This window comes from Hyperolius riggenbachi, chromosome 5 (assembly GCF_040937935.1).
Source record: "Hyperolius riggenbachi isolate aHypRig1 chromosome 5, aHypRig1.pri, whole genome shotgun sequence".
NCBI lineage: Eukaryota > Metazoa > Chordata > Amphibia > Anura > Hyperoliidae > Hyperolius > Hyperolius riggenbachi.
In genome coordinates, this window is record NC_090650.1 from 393,399,729 (window position 1) to 393,416,815 (window position 17,087).

The window sequence follows — 17,087 nt, forward strand, 5'->3', positions numbered from 1 at the left end:
AGAGTGAGGGAGGAAACAACATCAGGATTGGCTTCAGTCAGACGCAGTAAAGATGGAAAAAGCCTGGAACAGTTTTCTCTTTATTGACTATATAAAAATCACTAAAATTAAAATGTGGACAGTACAATACATATGTTATGTAAGTAGAACAAGAACTTATCTACTTATATATGTTTTCTTTCCTGGGATAGTATGGCTGACCCTGCTGCTTTAAGTAGAGGTTTGTGATGTTCAGGGGATACCGGAGAACATGCGTCATAAACCGGAAACGTGCGGCTTCAATACAGTTACCAAGAGTTCATTCAGTTTTAATCATTTCTAGAGCTCCTCTTTAAAGAAGAAAAAACGTTATTGCAGCATATTAGCGCCATAAATCGTGCGGGTAGTCAGGTATAGGATTGTTTTGTTCTGCTTGTTGCCTAGTAACTGATTGTTAAGTACAGAACAAAGACTTGGCAGTGACATCTGCCATAGTGCACCTGTCTGGTTGCTATGTGTCTGGACCATGTGCTCGTGTGTGAGATCTTTATATAACTTGCAGGTCATGTGTGTATTGGCAGATGCCTATTTCACAGTAGCTTGGCTAACGTTGTACATCTGCTTTATTACTGGCGGAGAGCATCAAGCTGAGGAAGCTGCAATCGTAAGATAGATCCGTGCTTCCTTTTCTCTCACTCCTTACACCCTCCTAAAGGAGAACTCCACACTCAATGAAGATGGTATTTCTTAAAGGAGACTTGAAGGGGTAAAAAAAAGGACAAGACACCAGAGAACGTTTATATCTCGCTTTTATTTTCATGCCAGAGCTTCGGCCACTAGGGCACGCTCAGCAGACAGTAGCAGTGTTAGGGAGTCTTGGCCAAGGTCTCCTTACTGAATAGGTGTTGAGGAGGAAGAGAATCAAACAGTGATCTTTTGTGTCAGTGGCTTGATGAGTAGACCTTGTAAACAAATATAATTGGCTCATACAATCTAGGATTTCTAAAGTCGAATACCTGGCTGGGGTTGATGTCTGCACCCACATTGTAGGTATTAAAGCCCCAATTGCATTTGTGCACCCCTCGAGGGTCTCCCTGATCCAAGGATCCCACACCTCACACTTAAAGAGAATCTGTATTGTTAAAATCGCACAAAAGTAAACATACCAGTGCGTTAGGGGACATCTCCTATTGCCCTCTGACACAATTTCGCCGCTCCTCGCCACATTAAAAGTGGTTAAAAACAGTTTTTAAAAGTTTGTTTATAAACAAACAAAATGGCCACCAATACAGGAAGTAGGTTGATGTACAGTATGTCCACACATAGAAAATACATCCATACACAAGCAGGCTGTATACAGCCTTCCTTTTGAATCTCAAGAGATCATTTGTGTGTTTCTTTCCCCCTGCAGTTCTCATGCACTGAAGTTTCAGGATGCTTGTTTCTTCCTGCAAACAGCTTTGCCCTTGTCTGTAATTCTTCAGTATGTGAAAGCCCAGCCAGCTCAGAGGACGATTTATCCAGCTTGTAAAAGATAAGAGAGAAGAGAGAAGCTGCTCTAATCCTAAATAACACACAGGCAGTGTGCATAGAGGGGCCTGGAAGGGGGAGTTCATAGCAGAACCACAACACTGAAGAACTTGGCAGCCTTCCAGACACAGGCCGACAAGTCTGACAGGGGAAAGATACATTGAATTATTACAGAGATGGTGATAGTATAAAGTGCTGCAGTAAGCCAGAACACATTAGAATAACATTTTGAACTTGTAGGATGATAAAAAACAGGATGCAATTTTTGTTACGGAGTCTCTTTAAGGCGGAACTGAAGATCGGATGACAACAAACTGTTTCACTTACTTGGGGCTTCTGCAAACCCCCAGCAGCCGTTCTGTCCCGCGCCGGTCCTCCACGAGCCTCTGTTCTCCCACCGCCGCTCCGTTCTGTTCCTCGACTTGTAAGTCGAGGCCAGCACAGCCCTGCCAAGCGTATCCTTTCTATGCGTTCCCGTCTGCAATAGCATTATTGCGGACTGGAACGCGAAGAAAGGATATGTGCGGCCAGAGCTGCGCAGACACAGTGGCCCGGTGGCGAAACCGAAAGTAGCTGGCGGCAGGGGAAAGGAGAATCGTGGAGGACCGGCGCGGGACAGGACGGCTGCTGGGGGTTTGCAGAAGCTCCAGGTAAGTGAAACAGTTTGTTGTAATCCTATCTTCAGTTCTGCTTTAAGTGGTTACACTGGTCATTAACCATTGCGCCAATACTATTGCAGGATAAGGTGAAATTAATGATCACTTTTGTGAGTGACGATTGAGGAGTATTCCACCTGGCCGCTTTATGTGTCTTAACTGACTTGTGTTCAGCATGTTGGGCATTAACCCCAAAAGAAGGATTTTAGGATCTTTTGAGATACGACGGTAGAAGGTAGCATCAATTAGTGTGTGAACCCTCTTCCATAGTTGTCAGACCCTAGGACACGTCCACCAGATGTGGAGCATGGAGCCCGGTACCTGGCATCCACGGAAGCACAGGGGATCCCTAGTTTGATCCATTTTATTCAGTTTATAGGGCACCAAATAAGTACAGAGAAGTAACCTGATTGACACCTCCATGGTTGTCATCTGCATCCTACCCTAGACACAGTTTCTAGGCATTGGAACCATTGGTTTTAGTCTAGGGTGGTTTTTAGGTCTGGCTTCCAGGCTTGTTGATATGGGTGGGTAAAATTTAGGAGTGGGCAGTTTATGATTGAGTATAGGACGGAAAGTGTGCCTTTTTGCATTGGGTCCTGTGAGTATATACTTTCAAAATGTGTGGACGGGGTGCTTGTACTGATTTGGCTAAACTCAGAAAAAAATGATGAAGTTCCCGAGCCCTAAATCATTCTGTCCAAGTGGGTCAGGTTATTTCCAAGAACTGAGCCCAAGAGGGTATCATTTTAAGGATGTGAAGTCTTTTGTGATCCACCATGTAAAGTTGGAGGTGTGTAGGCCCTCCTGGAAGTCTGGATTGTGGAAGATTTCAGCCATGGTTGAGGGCTTGGACTGTAGAAAGGCCTGGGCCCGAGTCAAGGTAACTCTCACAGTAAATAATTTCAGAAGATGAGCTAGAAACCATAGGACTCAGATTTTAAGTGTTCCCAAGCTCAGGATTTCTGTAATAAACAAAAGCTGTGGGCTAGTACAGCAGATATTTAAAGCATACCTGACTCAAGGCAAAACTATTTACCTCTGTGCGTTGTTCGTTATTTAACAAATCCCCCAACGCGGGGTTGGAAAGGGTTGATAGATAATACATTGTAGTTCTCTGACACTAAAAACTATATCATTCAGCTAAGACAGTAAAATATTAAACCTGCTTTTTTAGGTTTTAAACAGAAGATAAAACTGTGATTCTACAAAAAAAAAAAAAAAAAAAGGTTTTAGGAATAGGAGGATAGATACAATTATTATCCCATTAGCTTTTTTTTTTTTTTGCTTTTTTTTTAGTTTAGGTGTGCTTTAAGTGGTTAAGATTTGCTAAGAAAATGTTTGTATGCTGCTTGTTGCCACTTTTCAGCTCTTGTGTGGATTTTGTGGAAGGAACAGTAAGCTTGGCTAGCTAGGAGGAGTGCTACAGCAGATGAGGTATACAGTGAACTTTTCACCCGTCACATATGGATATAATGACAGGAATACACAACAGGAGAATGGGGTTATGATGTGAAATGTATACAGGGTAATAAGAGTATGCTAAAGACCCCACAGGTGCAAATACAGGCCAAATCATTAGCAAAGTTACCTTTACTACTGAGCAATACATCCTATAGTTACAAGAAAGTATAGTTGTCAACATTTCAGAAACATTTGCTACTGTCATCACTGAATGCACGTTAGGCTTAAAGAGGAGCTGTCAGCCATACTATCTCAGAAAAAAAACACATACATAAGTAGATAAGTACTTTCTCTACTTACATAACATATGTATTGCACTGTCCACGTTTTAATTTTAGTGATTTTTTTTTTATAGTAAAAAAAGAGAAAATGCTTCTTAGCATTTTCCATCTTGACTGTGTCTTTCATGAAGCCAATCCTGACATCATTTCCTCCCTTACTCTTTTTTTTTTTTTTTTCTCCTCTGCCTGATTGGGACTCCCACCCAGCTCTGTAGTAGGAAGTGCATTGTCATAAATTGTCATTGTGAGACTCTGCAGAGCTGGTTTATTTGTATGGATTGGATTTCAGAAGCTGCTGCAGGGGATGTCATTTTCTCAGCTTCTCAGCACAAGAAATTTTGGCCAATCAGAGAGGAACAGAGGTGTGTGAGGCTGCATTAGTTATGTCTGAGGGGAATAACAATTAGAAGGGGAGGAAAGTAAAGAAGAAAAAAAACACAGCATGCACTGCAGCTTCCTTTGTCTGGCAATGTACAGAATAAGAGCCAGGTGACCCGGTAAATTATATTCTTTGGAAAATAAAATTAAGAGTGATTTTCAACTTTTGGATTGCCTGGTTAGCATCATTATTACTTGATTAACAGATAAAAGTAGATAATTGATTTTTGATGCTATGTCTGACAGTTACTCTTTAACCATTTGGGGACCGACGCAGTTGAAATCTATGTCCTGCATGTGGCAGCGCGGATCTGACAAGATGTAGATTTCAATCATCCTGCTGCGCAGTCACGCCGATCTCGCCGTTTTGTCTCGCAATACACTCGCCCTGCTGCCTCTATGACAGCAGAGCTCTGTGAGCCGATCAGGAGCATTTTCATTGGCTCCTGGCCCTGACATAACTGTAAGTCAATCCCATTGGCTTACAGATTCACAGGGTCAGGAGCCAATAAAAGCGGCTCCTGACTGGCGCACAGTGCTTTGCTATCATAGAGACAGCAGAGAGAGGAACCTACGGCGGGAGCGGTGGATTATTGTGGTGATTCGTTGGGAGGCAGCGTTTTACCGTACCAGAAGTTTTAAAGGAGTTATCAGGCAATTTTTTTAAAAAAAGCTTTACTCACCTGGGGGAAATATCTCTTCTTATTCCCTCTCTGTCCTCTGGTCTAAAACTAAGCCCTACATACATACAGTAAATTAGGCAGCCATGTTCCCCAGATAACAGAATGAATGTCTTAATGATGGGGAGGCACAGGGGCTGGCACGACGGCGCAGCACAGGAACAGGCATGGCGCCCATGGTGCTGTGGCGCCCATGGCACAAGGCATGCCTGCACCCCTCTTGATACGCCTCTGCCCCTATTCATGGCTGCAGGGGCTACTTCCTCTATAGATTAGCCCAGGGGTAGGGAACCTATGGCTCGGGAGCCAGATGTGGCTCTTTTGATGGCTACATCTGGCTGACAGTTAGGGGTTGATTCACTAAGCTACACCGCTCAAGCAGCGCAGCTTAGTGTGACAGCGCAAGTAAAAATTTCAAAGTAGCCATGTTACTGCTTTAGCATGCACTACTAACTTACTCGCGCTACCCCAAAACGAACGACTGCTCCAATTGTCCCACTCTGGACCCTGTCAGGTCCACTGACTTTGTAGAACGAGATACCCGCACTTTGATTGGCCCAATAGGCTTTCTGTCACTTGAAAAGCAGCCTATTGGGCCAAATCATGGGATCTCATCCTACAAAGTGAATCAATCCCCAAGTCAGCTAGCTAATTGTACAAGCTGTTAGTCAGTATTTCTCCTGTCTGGCTCTCAGGGAAATTGCTGATGTTGCTGAAACCCAAGAGAAGCTGAAGACGTGTCTGGCACCTCCGCTGCCCAGAGGATCAACTGTATACACATCTCCATGGCAAGAGTAACGTGAGCCCTCTGCTGCGCATGACGTTTATGGCTTTCTCAGCCAAAAAGGTTCCTGACCCCTGGATTAGCCTCTGATCACAGGCCCACATAGCATTGTATAAGGTAACACTTCATTTGTCATGCTTTGGGGCTAAAACTTTGTGAAGGACATAAGGACAGCTGAGCAACTATTTGCTTTGCTTATTTATGAAGACCATTCTCTTTCTGCAGCTTACTGATTTCCTGCTAGTTTTTCCAGTTCTAAAGCAACTGTGTATTTTGCTTTACGGAAATTTTAATCACAGCCTGCCAGTCAGGATCCAGGCATACCCTGCACATCACACTGGCACAATTAGCCACCGCCGCCCTCCGGACCCGATATAGGGCCGGTCTTTGTGTTGGAGAAAATGTCTCTGTGTCGGAGATGTCATCTCTTACTGTAATATCCTCTCCTTGCAAATTACACCTTTCAGTCTGGAGCATTCATGCTGTATGAGGCCGCCAATTCCAATGCTTGTCTTATTTATTATTTATATTCATTTGTTTATTAACCGATGGGCTTCAGACTTCCACGCACGGCGCTTCTTCAGTCCCTCTGCTGGCGAACTAACGGTGTTGGACAGACTAGTCATCCAGATTGCTCTGTGCTGAGGTGAAAGCCTGGCCAGTCACAGAAGTATCACAGGGTTTCCTGTTAAGACAGGGACAGCCATATTATTACAGGAAAAAAAACCACATATATAAGGGGATAAATACTTGTTCTTCTTACATAGCATATGTATTGTACTGTCCACGTTTTGATTTCAGTGAATTTTATGTAGTAAATAAAAGGAAAACTGTTTCAGGCATTTTCCATCTTTACTGCATCTGACTGAAGGCAATCCTGATGTCATTTCCTCCCTTACTCTTTTTTTATCCTCCTAGAAACTGCACTGTCATATCTAGATTGCTTCATAAACAATCAACAGCATAGATCGTATTTCAACAGCTTCTCAGCCTGTCACACTGAGCTGCTCTCAGGCCAATCAGTGAGGAGCAGGAATGTGGGAAGGGAGATAACAAGTTTCCCTCTCCTCGGTAATGTACCAAATAGAGCCAGTCTGACTGAAATAAGATTTATTACAGCAGAAACATTTATTCTTATACTAGCTGATTGCCCGGCGTTGCCTGGGTATGTATTTGGCTGGTGTCGGCTCCACCCACTTTTTCTAACCCTAACAATTACTCAATGACCAAGTTTGTGAGCTTTGTGGTCTTTGGCATCAATAATTTGCATTGAAATGAAAAAAATATGATGGGTTGTTTGTGGCTCCACCCCCTTTTCTGAATTTGAACCCCAGTCACCCAGTGACCAACTGTACCAGGTTTGAGGCCTGTGCCAGTAACAGTGCAAGAATGGTAGCAATTAAATATTCCCTTGAAAAGCAATAGGTGAAGCTTTATACACTTTAGTAGGCTCCACCCATTTTTCTGAATATTAATCCCATTCCCTGAGTAAGCAACTGTGCAAAGTTTAAGAACCCTCCCATTAACAGTGTAAGAATGGCTGCAGTTTACATTTTCCCAGTGAAATTTGTATTTGTCTCCACCCACTGATGACCCGGCGTTGCCCGGGTATGTATTTGACTGGTGTTGGTTCCGCCCACTTCTTCTAACCCTAACGCACAAACACTCAATGACCAAGTTTGTGAGCTTTGGGGTCTTTAGCATCAATAATTTGTATATTCCCATAGAAATTAAACAAATCAGATTGGCTGTTTGTGGCTCCGCCCCTCTCCAGCATTTGAACCCCAGCCACCCAATGACCAGCTGTAGCAGGTTTGAGGCATCTGCTATTACCAGTGTAAATATGGCAGCAATTTAAATATTCCCCTTGAAAATCAACAGGTGAATTTTGATTGGCTATTATAGGCTCCACCCACTTCCCTGAATATAAATCTCAGTCATCCAGTGACCATCTGGGCAAAGTTTGTGAACCCTGCCATTAACAGAGTAAGAAGGGCTGCAGTCTACATTTTCCCAGTGAAATTTGGTTTTGGCTCCGCCTACTTTTTGTAACCTGGACATACAGTCACTCAATGAACAAGTTTGTGAGCTTTGGGGTCCTTGGCATAAATAATTTGTATTTTCCCAAGAAATGAAACTGTAGCTCTGTCCCCTTTTCTGAATTTGAACCCCAATGACTAACTGTACCAGGTTTGAGGCTTGTGCCATTAACAGTGCAAGAATGGCTGCAATTTTAATATTCCCCTTGAAAATCAACAGGTGATTTTGAGTAGCTTTTTTAGGCTCCACCCACTTTTATGAATATTAATCCCAGTCACCCAGTAACCAATTGTGCAAAGTTTGAGAACCCTTCCATTAACAGTGAAGAAGGGCTGCAGTTTACAATTTCCCAGAAAAATCTGTTTTTGACTCCACCCACTTTTTGTAACCTTGGCACACAGTCACTACTCAATGACCAAGTTTGTGAGCTTTTGGGTTCCTGGCATCAAAATTGTGTGAATGGAAGTAGTTTATCCAAAAAAAGCAAATCGGATTGGATGTGTGTGGCTCCACCCCTTTAGTGAATTTGAACCACAGTCACTTGATGACCGACTGTAGCAGGTTTGAGGCCTCTGCCATTAACAGTGTAAGAATGACAGCAGTTTCAATATTCCCCTTGAAAATCAATAGGTGAATTTTGATTGGCTCTTGTAGGCTCCACCTACTTTTCCGTATATTAATCCTAGTCCCCCAGTGACCAATTGAGAACCCTGCCATTAACAGTGTAAGAATAGCTGCAATTTATATTTTGCCATGTAAAAAGTTGTTTTTGGCTCTGCCCACTATTTCTAACCTTGACATACAGTCACTCACTGACCAAGTTTATGAGCTTTGTGGTCTTTGGCATCAATAAATTGCATTTTACCATTGAAATTAAACAAATCTGATTGGCTGTTTTTGGCCCACTCCCTTTTCAGAATTTAAACCCCAGTCTCCCAGTGACTGACTGTACCAGATTTGAGGCTTCTGCCATTAAGAGTGTATGAATGGCAGCAATGTAAATATTCCACTTGAAAATCAAAAGGTGAATTTTGATTGGCTGCTGTAGGCTTCACCCACTTTCCTGAATATTAGTCCCAGTCACCCAGTGGCCAACTGTGTCAAGTTTGAGAACCCTGCCAATAACGGAATGGCGGAAATCAATCTAAAAAATCTGACTGGCTGTTTGTGGCTCCACCCACTTTAGTGAATTTGGACCCCAGTCGCCCAATAACTAACTGTATCAGGTTTGAGACCTGTGCCATTAACAGTGTAAGAATGGTAGCAATGTAAATGTTCCCCCTTGAAAATCAATAGGTACATTTTGATTGGCTGTTTTTAGGCTCCACCCACATTTCTGAATATTAATCCCAGTCACCCAGTGGCCAATTGTGTCAAGTTTGAGAACCCTGCCATGTAAAAAAATAAGTTGTTGGCGCCGCACACTTTTTCTAACCTTGGCATACAGTCACTCTAACCTTGACATACAGACAATCAAGTTTATCAGCTTTGGGGTCCTTGGTATCAATACTTTGTATATTCCCTTTGAAAAATAAACAAATCTGATTGGCTGTTTGTGGCTCCACCCCCTTTCTGATTTTGAACCCTAATCACCCAGTGACCAACTGTACCAGGTTTGAGGCATCTGCTATTAACAGTGTAAGAATGGTAGCAGCTTAAATATTCCCTTTGAAAATCGAAAGGTGAATTTTTATTGGCTGTTGTAGGCTCCACCTACCTTCCAAATTCTTAATCTCATTCACCCAGTGACCAACTGTGTCAAGTTTGAGAACCCTGCCATTAACGGTGTAAGAATGGCTACAGTTTATATTTTCTTAGTCAAATTTGTTTTTGGCTCCCCCCACTTTTTGTAACCTGGACACACAGTCTCTCAATGACCAAGTTTGTGAGCTTTCAGGTTCCTGGCATCAAAAATGTGTGAATGGAAGCAGTTTATCCACCAAGGAAATCTGATTGGCTGTATGTGGCCCCGCCCATTTAGTGAATTTGGACCTCAGTCACCCAATGACCGACTGTAGCAAGTTTGAAGCCTCTGCCATTAACCTTCCTGGAGGTTGATTTTTTTTTTTTTCAAATGGGCAGAAATCTGTTTTTTTTTTTTGTTTCATGTAAAGCTACCAGAGTGGTAGCTACATGAAACACCACTAGAGGGCGCATGTGTCCCTCTAGTGCGATTGTCGCCGGCATCTTTAGCAAACAGGGGAACGCGTATATAACGCGTTCCTCTGTTTGGCTTCTCCTGTCGCCATGGCGACGATCGGAATGACGTCATGGACGTCAGCCGACGTCCTGACGCCAGACGCCTCAGATCCAGCCCATAGCGCTGCCTGGAACTCATTGGTCCGGGCAGCGCAGGGCTCTGGCGGGGGGGGGGCCCTCTTCCGCCGCTGCGTGCGGGCGATCGCCGCAGAGCGGTGGCGAACAAGCTGTGCGCGCGGCTAGCAAAGTGCTAGCTGCGCGCACAGCACTTTGAATGGGCAAAATCGCCCCACCAGGGGCTGAGATATCTTCCTGCGCGGCATAGCCCGAGCTCAGCTCGGGCTTACCGCCAGGAAGGTTAACCGTGTAAGAATGGCAGCAGTTTAAATATTCCCCTTAAAAATCAATAGGTGAATTTTGATTGGCTGTTGTAGGCAGAGGCGTAACTAGGGTTTTCAGCGCCCGGGGACAAAGACTATCATGAGCCCCCCCGATCAAGACAAACTCAGCAATCGTGAGCAAACATGAGGCCCCCAACATGACCAACTCAGCAATCATGAGGCCCCCAACAAGACAAATTTAGCAATCATGAGGCCCCCAACTGAACAAATTCAGCAATCATGAGGCCCCCAACAAGACAAATTCAGCGATCTTGAGGCCCCCAACAAATCATGAGGCCCCCAACAAGACAAATTCAGTAACCATGAGGCCCCCAACAAGACAAATTCAGCAGTCATGAGGCACATAAATAGACAGCATTTCACATAAATATATGGTAAACACCTCTCACCTGGCAGCAGTTCCCCAAAATACACTCAATCTGACAGCAGTGGTTCCCCAAAAATAGGTAGCCCCAGGTCTATAGGTGTCCCCAGAATAGGTGGCCAGCGGTATAGATGTCCCCAGAACAGGTAGCCAGGGGTATATGTGCCCAATATATGTAGGCAGGGGTATGTGTCCCCAGTATATGTAGCCAGAGGTATATGTGCCCAGTATATGTAGCCAGGGGTATATGTGCCCAGTATATGTAGGCAGGGGTATATATGCCCAGTATATGTAGGCAGGTGTATATGTTCTCAGTATATATAGCCAGGGGTATATGTCCCCAGTATATGTAGTCAGGGGTATATGTGCCCAGTATATATAGTCAGGGTATATGTGCCCAGTATATGTAGCCAGGTGTATATGTGCCCAGTATATGTAGTGGGGGGTATATGTCTCCAGTATATGTAGTCAGGGGTATATGTGCCCAGTATATGTAGCCAGGGGTATATGTGCGCAGTATATGTAGTCAGGGGGTTATATGTGCCCAGTGTATGTAGCCAGGGGTATATGTGCCCAGTATATGTAGCCAGGGGTATATGTGCGCAGTATATGTAGCCAGGGGTATATGTGCGCAGTATATGTAGCCAGGGGTATATGTGCCCAGTGTATGTAGCCAGGGGTATATATGCCCAGTATATGTAGCCAGGGGTATAATATGTGCCCAGTATATATAGTCAGGGGTATATGTGCCCAGTATATATAGGCAGGGGTATATGTGCCCAGTATATGTAGCTAGGGGTATATGTGCCCAGTATATTTAGTCAGGGTTATATGTGCCCAGTATATGTAGCCAGGGGTATATATGCCCAGTATATGTAGCCAGGGGTATAATATGTGCCCAGTATATGTAGCCAGGGGTATATATGCCCAGTGTAACAAGCAGTGGGGACGCCGTTTCTTCCATCCCCGCCGCTCTCTCGACTCCTCCGTGCGCTGGCCTCTCGCCCGCGCACACTACTAGGTTAGTGCGTGCGCGCGGCCAGCGTCACAGTATTTACGCTTCCAGGAGGCGAGTCAGCTGACCCGCAGGTCAGCTGACGTCACAGGGAGTGCTCCTCGCCCCTGATTGGCCGGCTGGCGGGGGAGTGACTCAGGGCTGTCAGTAGCTCGCTGTCTGTTGTCATGAATACCTGTGTGTGTTAGCGCTCAGACCCTAGACTAGATCCCAGGTGTTGATGCTAAGGATTTTACACCTAGATTAGGAGATTGTTTGAATTGTATTTATTACCTGTTTGACTTCTGCTCGTTCCTGACTATTCTCTCGCTCTCTGATTCTGTACTTTCGCCTATCTGATACCGTTGCCGAACCTTGCCTGACCTTAGACTCTGAGCCTGCTTTCTGATTTTGTACTTCAGCAATCTGATTCTGTTACCGACTCTCTGCCTGCCTCTCACTCCAATTTCTGCTCACCGATTTTGTACCTGATCTGTCTGTCTGTTGCCAACCTTTTTCTGCCTGACTCTCCTACTCACCAGTGGGCCGATTGCCACTGGTGAGGTCACTCCTGAAGTCCTCAGCTGATCTCTCCTGTCTGGGAGGTTAGCGCTGGGATTTTCAGAGTACTACTGTGTGCACCAATCACTCCACACACGTTCAATAAAGTTGTTATCGTTTCTTTCCACTATATCTGTATTATTGGTGATTCTGCAGATCACCTAATAATCATATATAGTATCTGTATTATTGGTGATACTGCAGATCACCAGTACTCAAATCCTCGCTGCTACACACCGTCACAGAACAACAGACCATATTATGGATGCTCTGTGTAACCAGGTTCAGGCCTTGACCACAGCAGTAACCAATTTGACAGCCACGGTTAACGCTCAACAAGACCAAATCAATCGACTGTCAGAGGCGGTTCGGGCCCTGCAAAACCCTGGCTTACCGGTGCTATCCCCTCCAGTGGTGGAACCGAGAATGTCCCCTCCCGAGAAGTTCTCAGGCCATAGGTCCGACTTTAGTAACTTTAGGAATTGTGTATTATCCTATTTTGAGTTACGGCCTGTCTCATCGGGCTCGGAACAGCAGAGAGTAACGTTCATTAAGACGTTGTTGTCAGGAGACTCCCAGACCTGGGCGTACAGTTTGCCAACAGGTCACGAGGCTTTATCTTCTGTACAGAAATTTTTTGATGCTATGGCCGTCATTTACGATGATCCGGATTTGGCGGTCACATCAGAAAGGAAGCTGAAAACACTCCGTCAGGGCCACAGCTCCGTCGAAGTTTATGCGGCTGAGTTTAGACGTTGGGCAGTGTCGGCTAGATGGGGGCCTTTTGCCTTACTAGATTGTTTTCTGACAGGCTTGTCCGATGCAGTCTCAGATATCATGTTGAGTCGTCCCGAACCAAAAACACTGGATGACGCCATCACCCTAGCGGTCAAAATCGACAGGAGGGTTCGTTATCAGAAACAGAATCGGGCCAGAGCTTCTACTAAGTCAGGGCCCATACCTGTTGCCTCCTCTACCGCCCAGGATGAGCCAATGCAGAACCTGTTCCTCCGGGTTGGGGTGCTCCATAAGAAAGAGATACAGTTTTTTGTCCTTAAGATGGCCACTTCTACTGTGGCCCAGTATATGTAGCCAGGGGTATAATCTGTGCCCAGTATATATAGCCAGGGGTATATATGCCCAGTATATGTAGCCAGGGGTATAATATGTGCCCAGTATATGTAGCCAGGGGTATATATGCCCAGTATATGTAGGCAGGGGTATATGTGCCCAGTATATGTAGGCAGGGGTATATGTGCCCAGTATATGTAGCCAGGGGTATATATGCCCAGTATATGTAGCCAGGGGTATATGTAGCCAGGGGTATAATATGTGCCCAGTATATGTAGCCAGGGGTATATATGCCCAGTATATGTAGGCAGGGGTATATGTCCCCAGTATATATAGTCAGGGGTATATATCCCCAGTATATGTAGCCAGGGGTATATGTGCCCAGTATATGTAGGCAGGGGTATATGTGCCCAGAGTAGGTAGCCAGGTGTCCCCCTCCCCAGCAGGAGGGGAGCAGCGCAGAGAATAGGGAGAGCTGCTCTCCCTCCCTCGCTGCCCTCTCCATTAATGTCCAGGTGTCTGGCGCAGCGGGCGGAACTTACCTCCGTCTCGTCGCAGCGCCGGATGGATTTGCCGCTACTCTGGTCTGGTCCAGACCAGAGCAGCGGCTGCGGCACCCGAACTTCCGGCGCTGGAGCGAAACAGAGGTGAGTTACGCCTGCTGCGCTAGACACCCGGACATTAATGGAGGGGACAGTGAGGGAGGGAGAGCACTAAGGTGAGGGAAGGAGGGGGGAGATGGCCCCCCTTCCCTACCGCTGTACACAGCTCTCCCTCTTCTCTGCGCTGCTCCCCTCCCCAGAAAAAAAAAAAAAACAAAGCGGCTCAGCTGGGCGCCCTTAGGCACCCGGCGCCCGGGGGCACTTGACCTACCCCGACCCCCCCTAGCTACGCACCTGGTTGTAGGCTCCACCCACTTTCTTGAATCCTAATCGAATTCACCCAGTGACCAACTGTGGCAAGTTTGAGAACCCTGCGATTAACAGTCTAAGAATGGCTGCAGTTTACATTTTCCTATTTAAAATGAATGATTGAAATTTGATTGGCTGTTTTATGCTCCGCCCACTTTTTACTGGATTTGTAACCTCGGTCACCAAGTGACCAACTGTGCCAAGTGTGGGGACTCTGGCTTGATTACTGTGAGAATGGCAGCCTTTTACATTTTTTCCATTGACTTGAATGGGTGAAATCTGATGGCTGTTTGTAGCTCCACCCACGTGTGCAGAGGGGCCGCGAGACCCCCAGAACATATCATCCCAGGTAGTAAAGGATCTGTATACCAAGTTTCGTTCAAATCGGTCAAGGCGTTTTCGGCACACACACACACACACACACACACACACACACACACACACACACACACACACACACACACACACACACACACACACACACACACACACACACACACACACACACACACACACACACACACACACACACACACACACACACACACACACACACGATTTTATACATATAGATTGAAATGCTTGCAATGCAGGGTCAGGTTAGAGATAATAAATGCAGTGGGTAAATGGAATGTGATTTTATGGCTGACAATCCCTCTTAAGGCTACTTACACACCAGGACGTTACAGGCACACGTTAGTGCAGCCTGTAACGCAGCCCACCGCACAGCACTACAAAGTCAATGAGACTGTTCACAATGCCCACGGGCAAAGTGCAGCGTACTGTGCGTTCTGAGCGGCTTAAGCCGCGTTAGACTGTTTGCACATGCTCAGTGGGGGGTGAGAGGAGGCGGGGAGATGACGCTACAGTAGCCGCACGCATGGCTACTTAATATGCACTGCATTGGTGGCTGCTGATTGGCCAGCGGGACTACGTGATGCGGAGTGTCTCACTCCGCATCACAAGGTCCCGCCGGCCAATCAGCGCCACTCTTTATGCGGATAGAGCCGCCGAACGCGGCTCACTCTAACATCCTCTCCCGCACCACCATACGTTGCGTTAGGTGCACGTTATGCGACCTTAACTTAGCACCTAACGCAATGTCTTAGTGTGTAAGTAGCCTTAAATGATAACTATCATAAAAAAATTGTAACATTTAAAAAACATACGTTTAAATGTATATTTCTCCCAGAGTATAATGCACTATAACTTATTTCCTATGTTGCAGTCACTTACAGTAGGTAATAGAATGCTGACTAATCTGAAGTTTTTGGACTAGTCCATCTCTTCATGGGAGAGTCTCAGTATTACCTTAATTACATGGGGAAAAAAAGTAATTTATAGTGGATTTTACTCTTAGAGAAATGTACATATGTATGTATGTATGTATTTTAAATTTTACAAATGTTCATGATAATTGTCCTTTACGTTATGCAGAACCAGAACCACTAAGATTTTGGTAGAAGGGCAGAAGTAACACAAATTTTTTTACTACCGAATAAAAAAACAATGCCGAGTACAATTTTGTCTTCCTTAAAGAGAACCCGAGGTGTGTTTAAAGAATGTTATCTGCATACAGAGGCTGGATCTGCCTATACAGCCCAGCCTCTGTTGCTATCCCAAACCCCACTAAGGTCCCCCTGCACTCTGCAATCCCTCATAAATCACAGCAGTGCTGTGAGGCTGTGTTTACATCTGTAGTGTCAGTCTCAGCTGCTCCCCCGCCTCCTGCATAGCTCCGGTCCCTGCCCCCGTCCCTTCCCTCCAATCAGCAGGGAGGGAAGGGATGCAGGCGGGGACTGGAGTTCTGCAGGAGGCGGGGAGAGCAGCAGACTGACACTATAGAGATAAACACAGCCAGCTCTGACAAGCTGTTTGTCAGCAGCGTGGCTGCGATTTATGAGGGATTGCAGAGTGCAGGGGGAACTTAGGGGGGTTTGGGATAGCAACAGAGGCTGGGCTGTATAGGCAGATCCAGCCTCTGTATGCAGATAATATTCTTCAAACCCACCTCGGGTTCTCTTTAACCACTTCCAGATCCCTGCTACACATATCTACACACCTGTAAACTTCACTTGTGAAACAGGGACATAGATATGCCTATTTGGTTATGAACCGCTGCAGCTCGCGATCCCGGGCACGCTCCTTTTCACCTTTGTGTCAATCCCACTGGTCTGTGATAGGTGAATGGGAACAGTTGTTCCCAAAGTCGATCAAAGTGCCTGTAATGAATAAAAGTGGGCATCAGCAAGATGACAAATATGGGCAAATATAATGTGTGAATTTTATCTACAGTAGGAATTTTTATTTTGAAACTATAATGGCTGAGAAATGATGCATTTTTTATTTTTTCTTCCCTGTAAAATGCATATGCTCTATATACTCAAGTATAGGTCTAGAAATGTAGGTCTGATTCACTTCATAAAAGTATAGGGGTCGACTTTTACATGAGTCTGAAAGTCCTGACCACAACAATTAACAAGGAAACGGGCTGCATAATTGCAGCACTTGGGGGCCTGGGGGAGGTATTGGCTGCACTTAAGGGACAGGAGGGGTTAATGGCTGCAATACTGTATGCAGTGCAGTCATTAACCCCTCCTGAGTCCCAAGTGCAGCTATTAACTTTGCTGGGTAGACTTATGCTTGAGTCAATCAAAAAATCCAGTTTAAGAGAGTTGAATATTTGAGTCGACTTATACACAGGGTTGACTTGTATTCGAGTATATAGGGTAAAATAAAATAATTCTTATCAAAAAGTACCACCCAAAATTAGCCTAGTTTCTGCTGCAAAAAA

At 45.3% G+C, this 17,087-nt stretch overlaps 1 protein-coding gene and 1 long non-coding RNA gene across 46 annotated transcripts in view; one reads left to right on the forward strand and one right to left on the reverse strand.

The window, feature by feature from the left end:
- Positions 1-17,087, forward strand: part of RIMS2 (regulating synaptic membrane exocytosis 2) — an 816,797-nt gene that overhangs the window by 54,808 nt on the left and 744,902 nt on the right. The gene's annotated exons all lie outside the window — the stretch shown is intronic.
- Positions 6,106-17,087, reverse strand: part of LOC137519099 (uncharacterized) — a 52,009-nt gene continuing 41,027 nt past the window's right edge. Inside the window, exons 2-3 of the long non-coding RNA XR_011020965.1 lie at positions 16,356-16,515; positions 6,106-6,437 (exon numbers count right to left, since the gene is read on the reverse strand). This is a non-coding gene — a long non-coding RNA (uncharacterized lncRNA). The remainder of the gene's footprint in view (positions 6,438-16,355; positions 16,516-17,087) is intronic.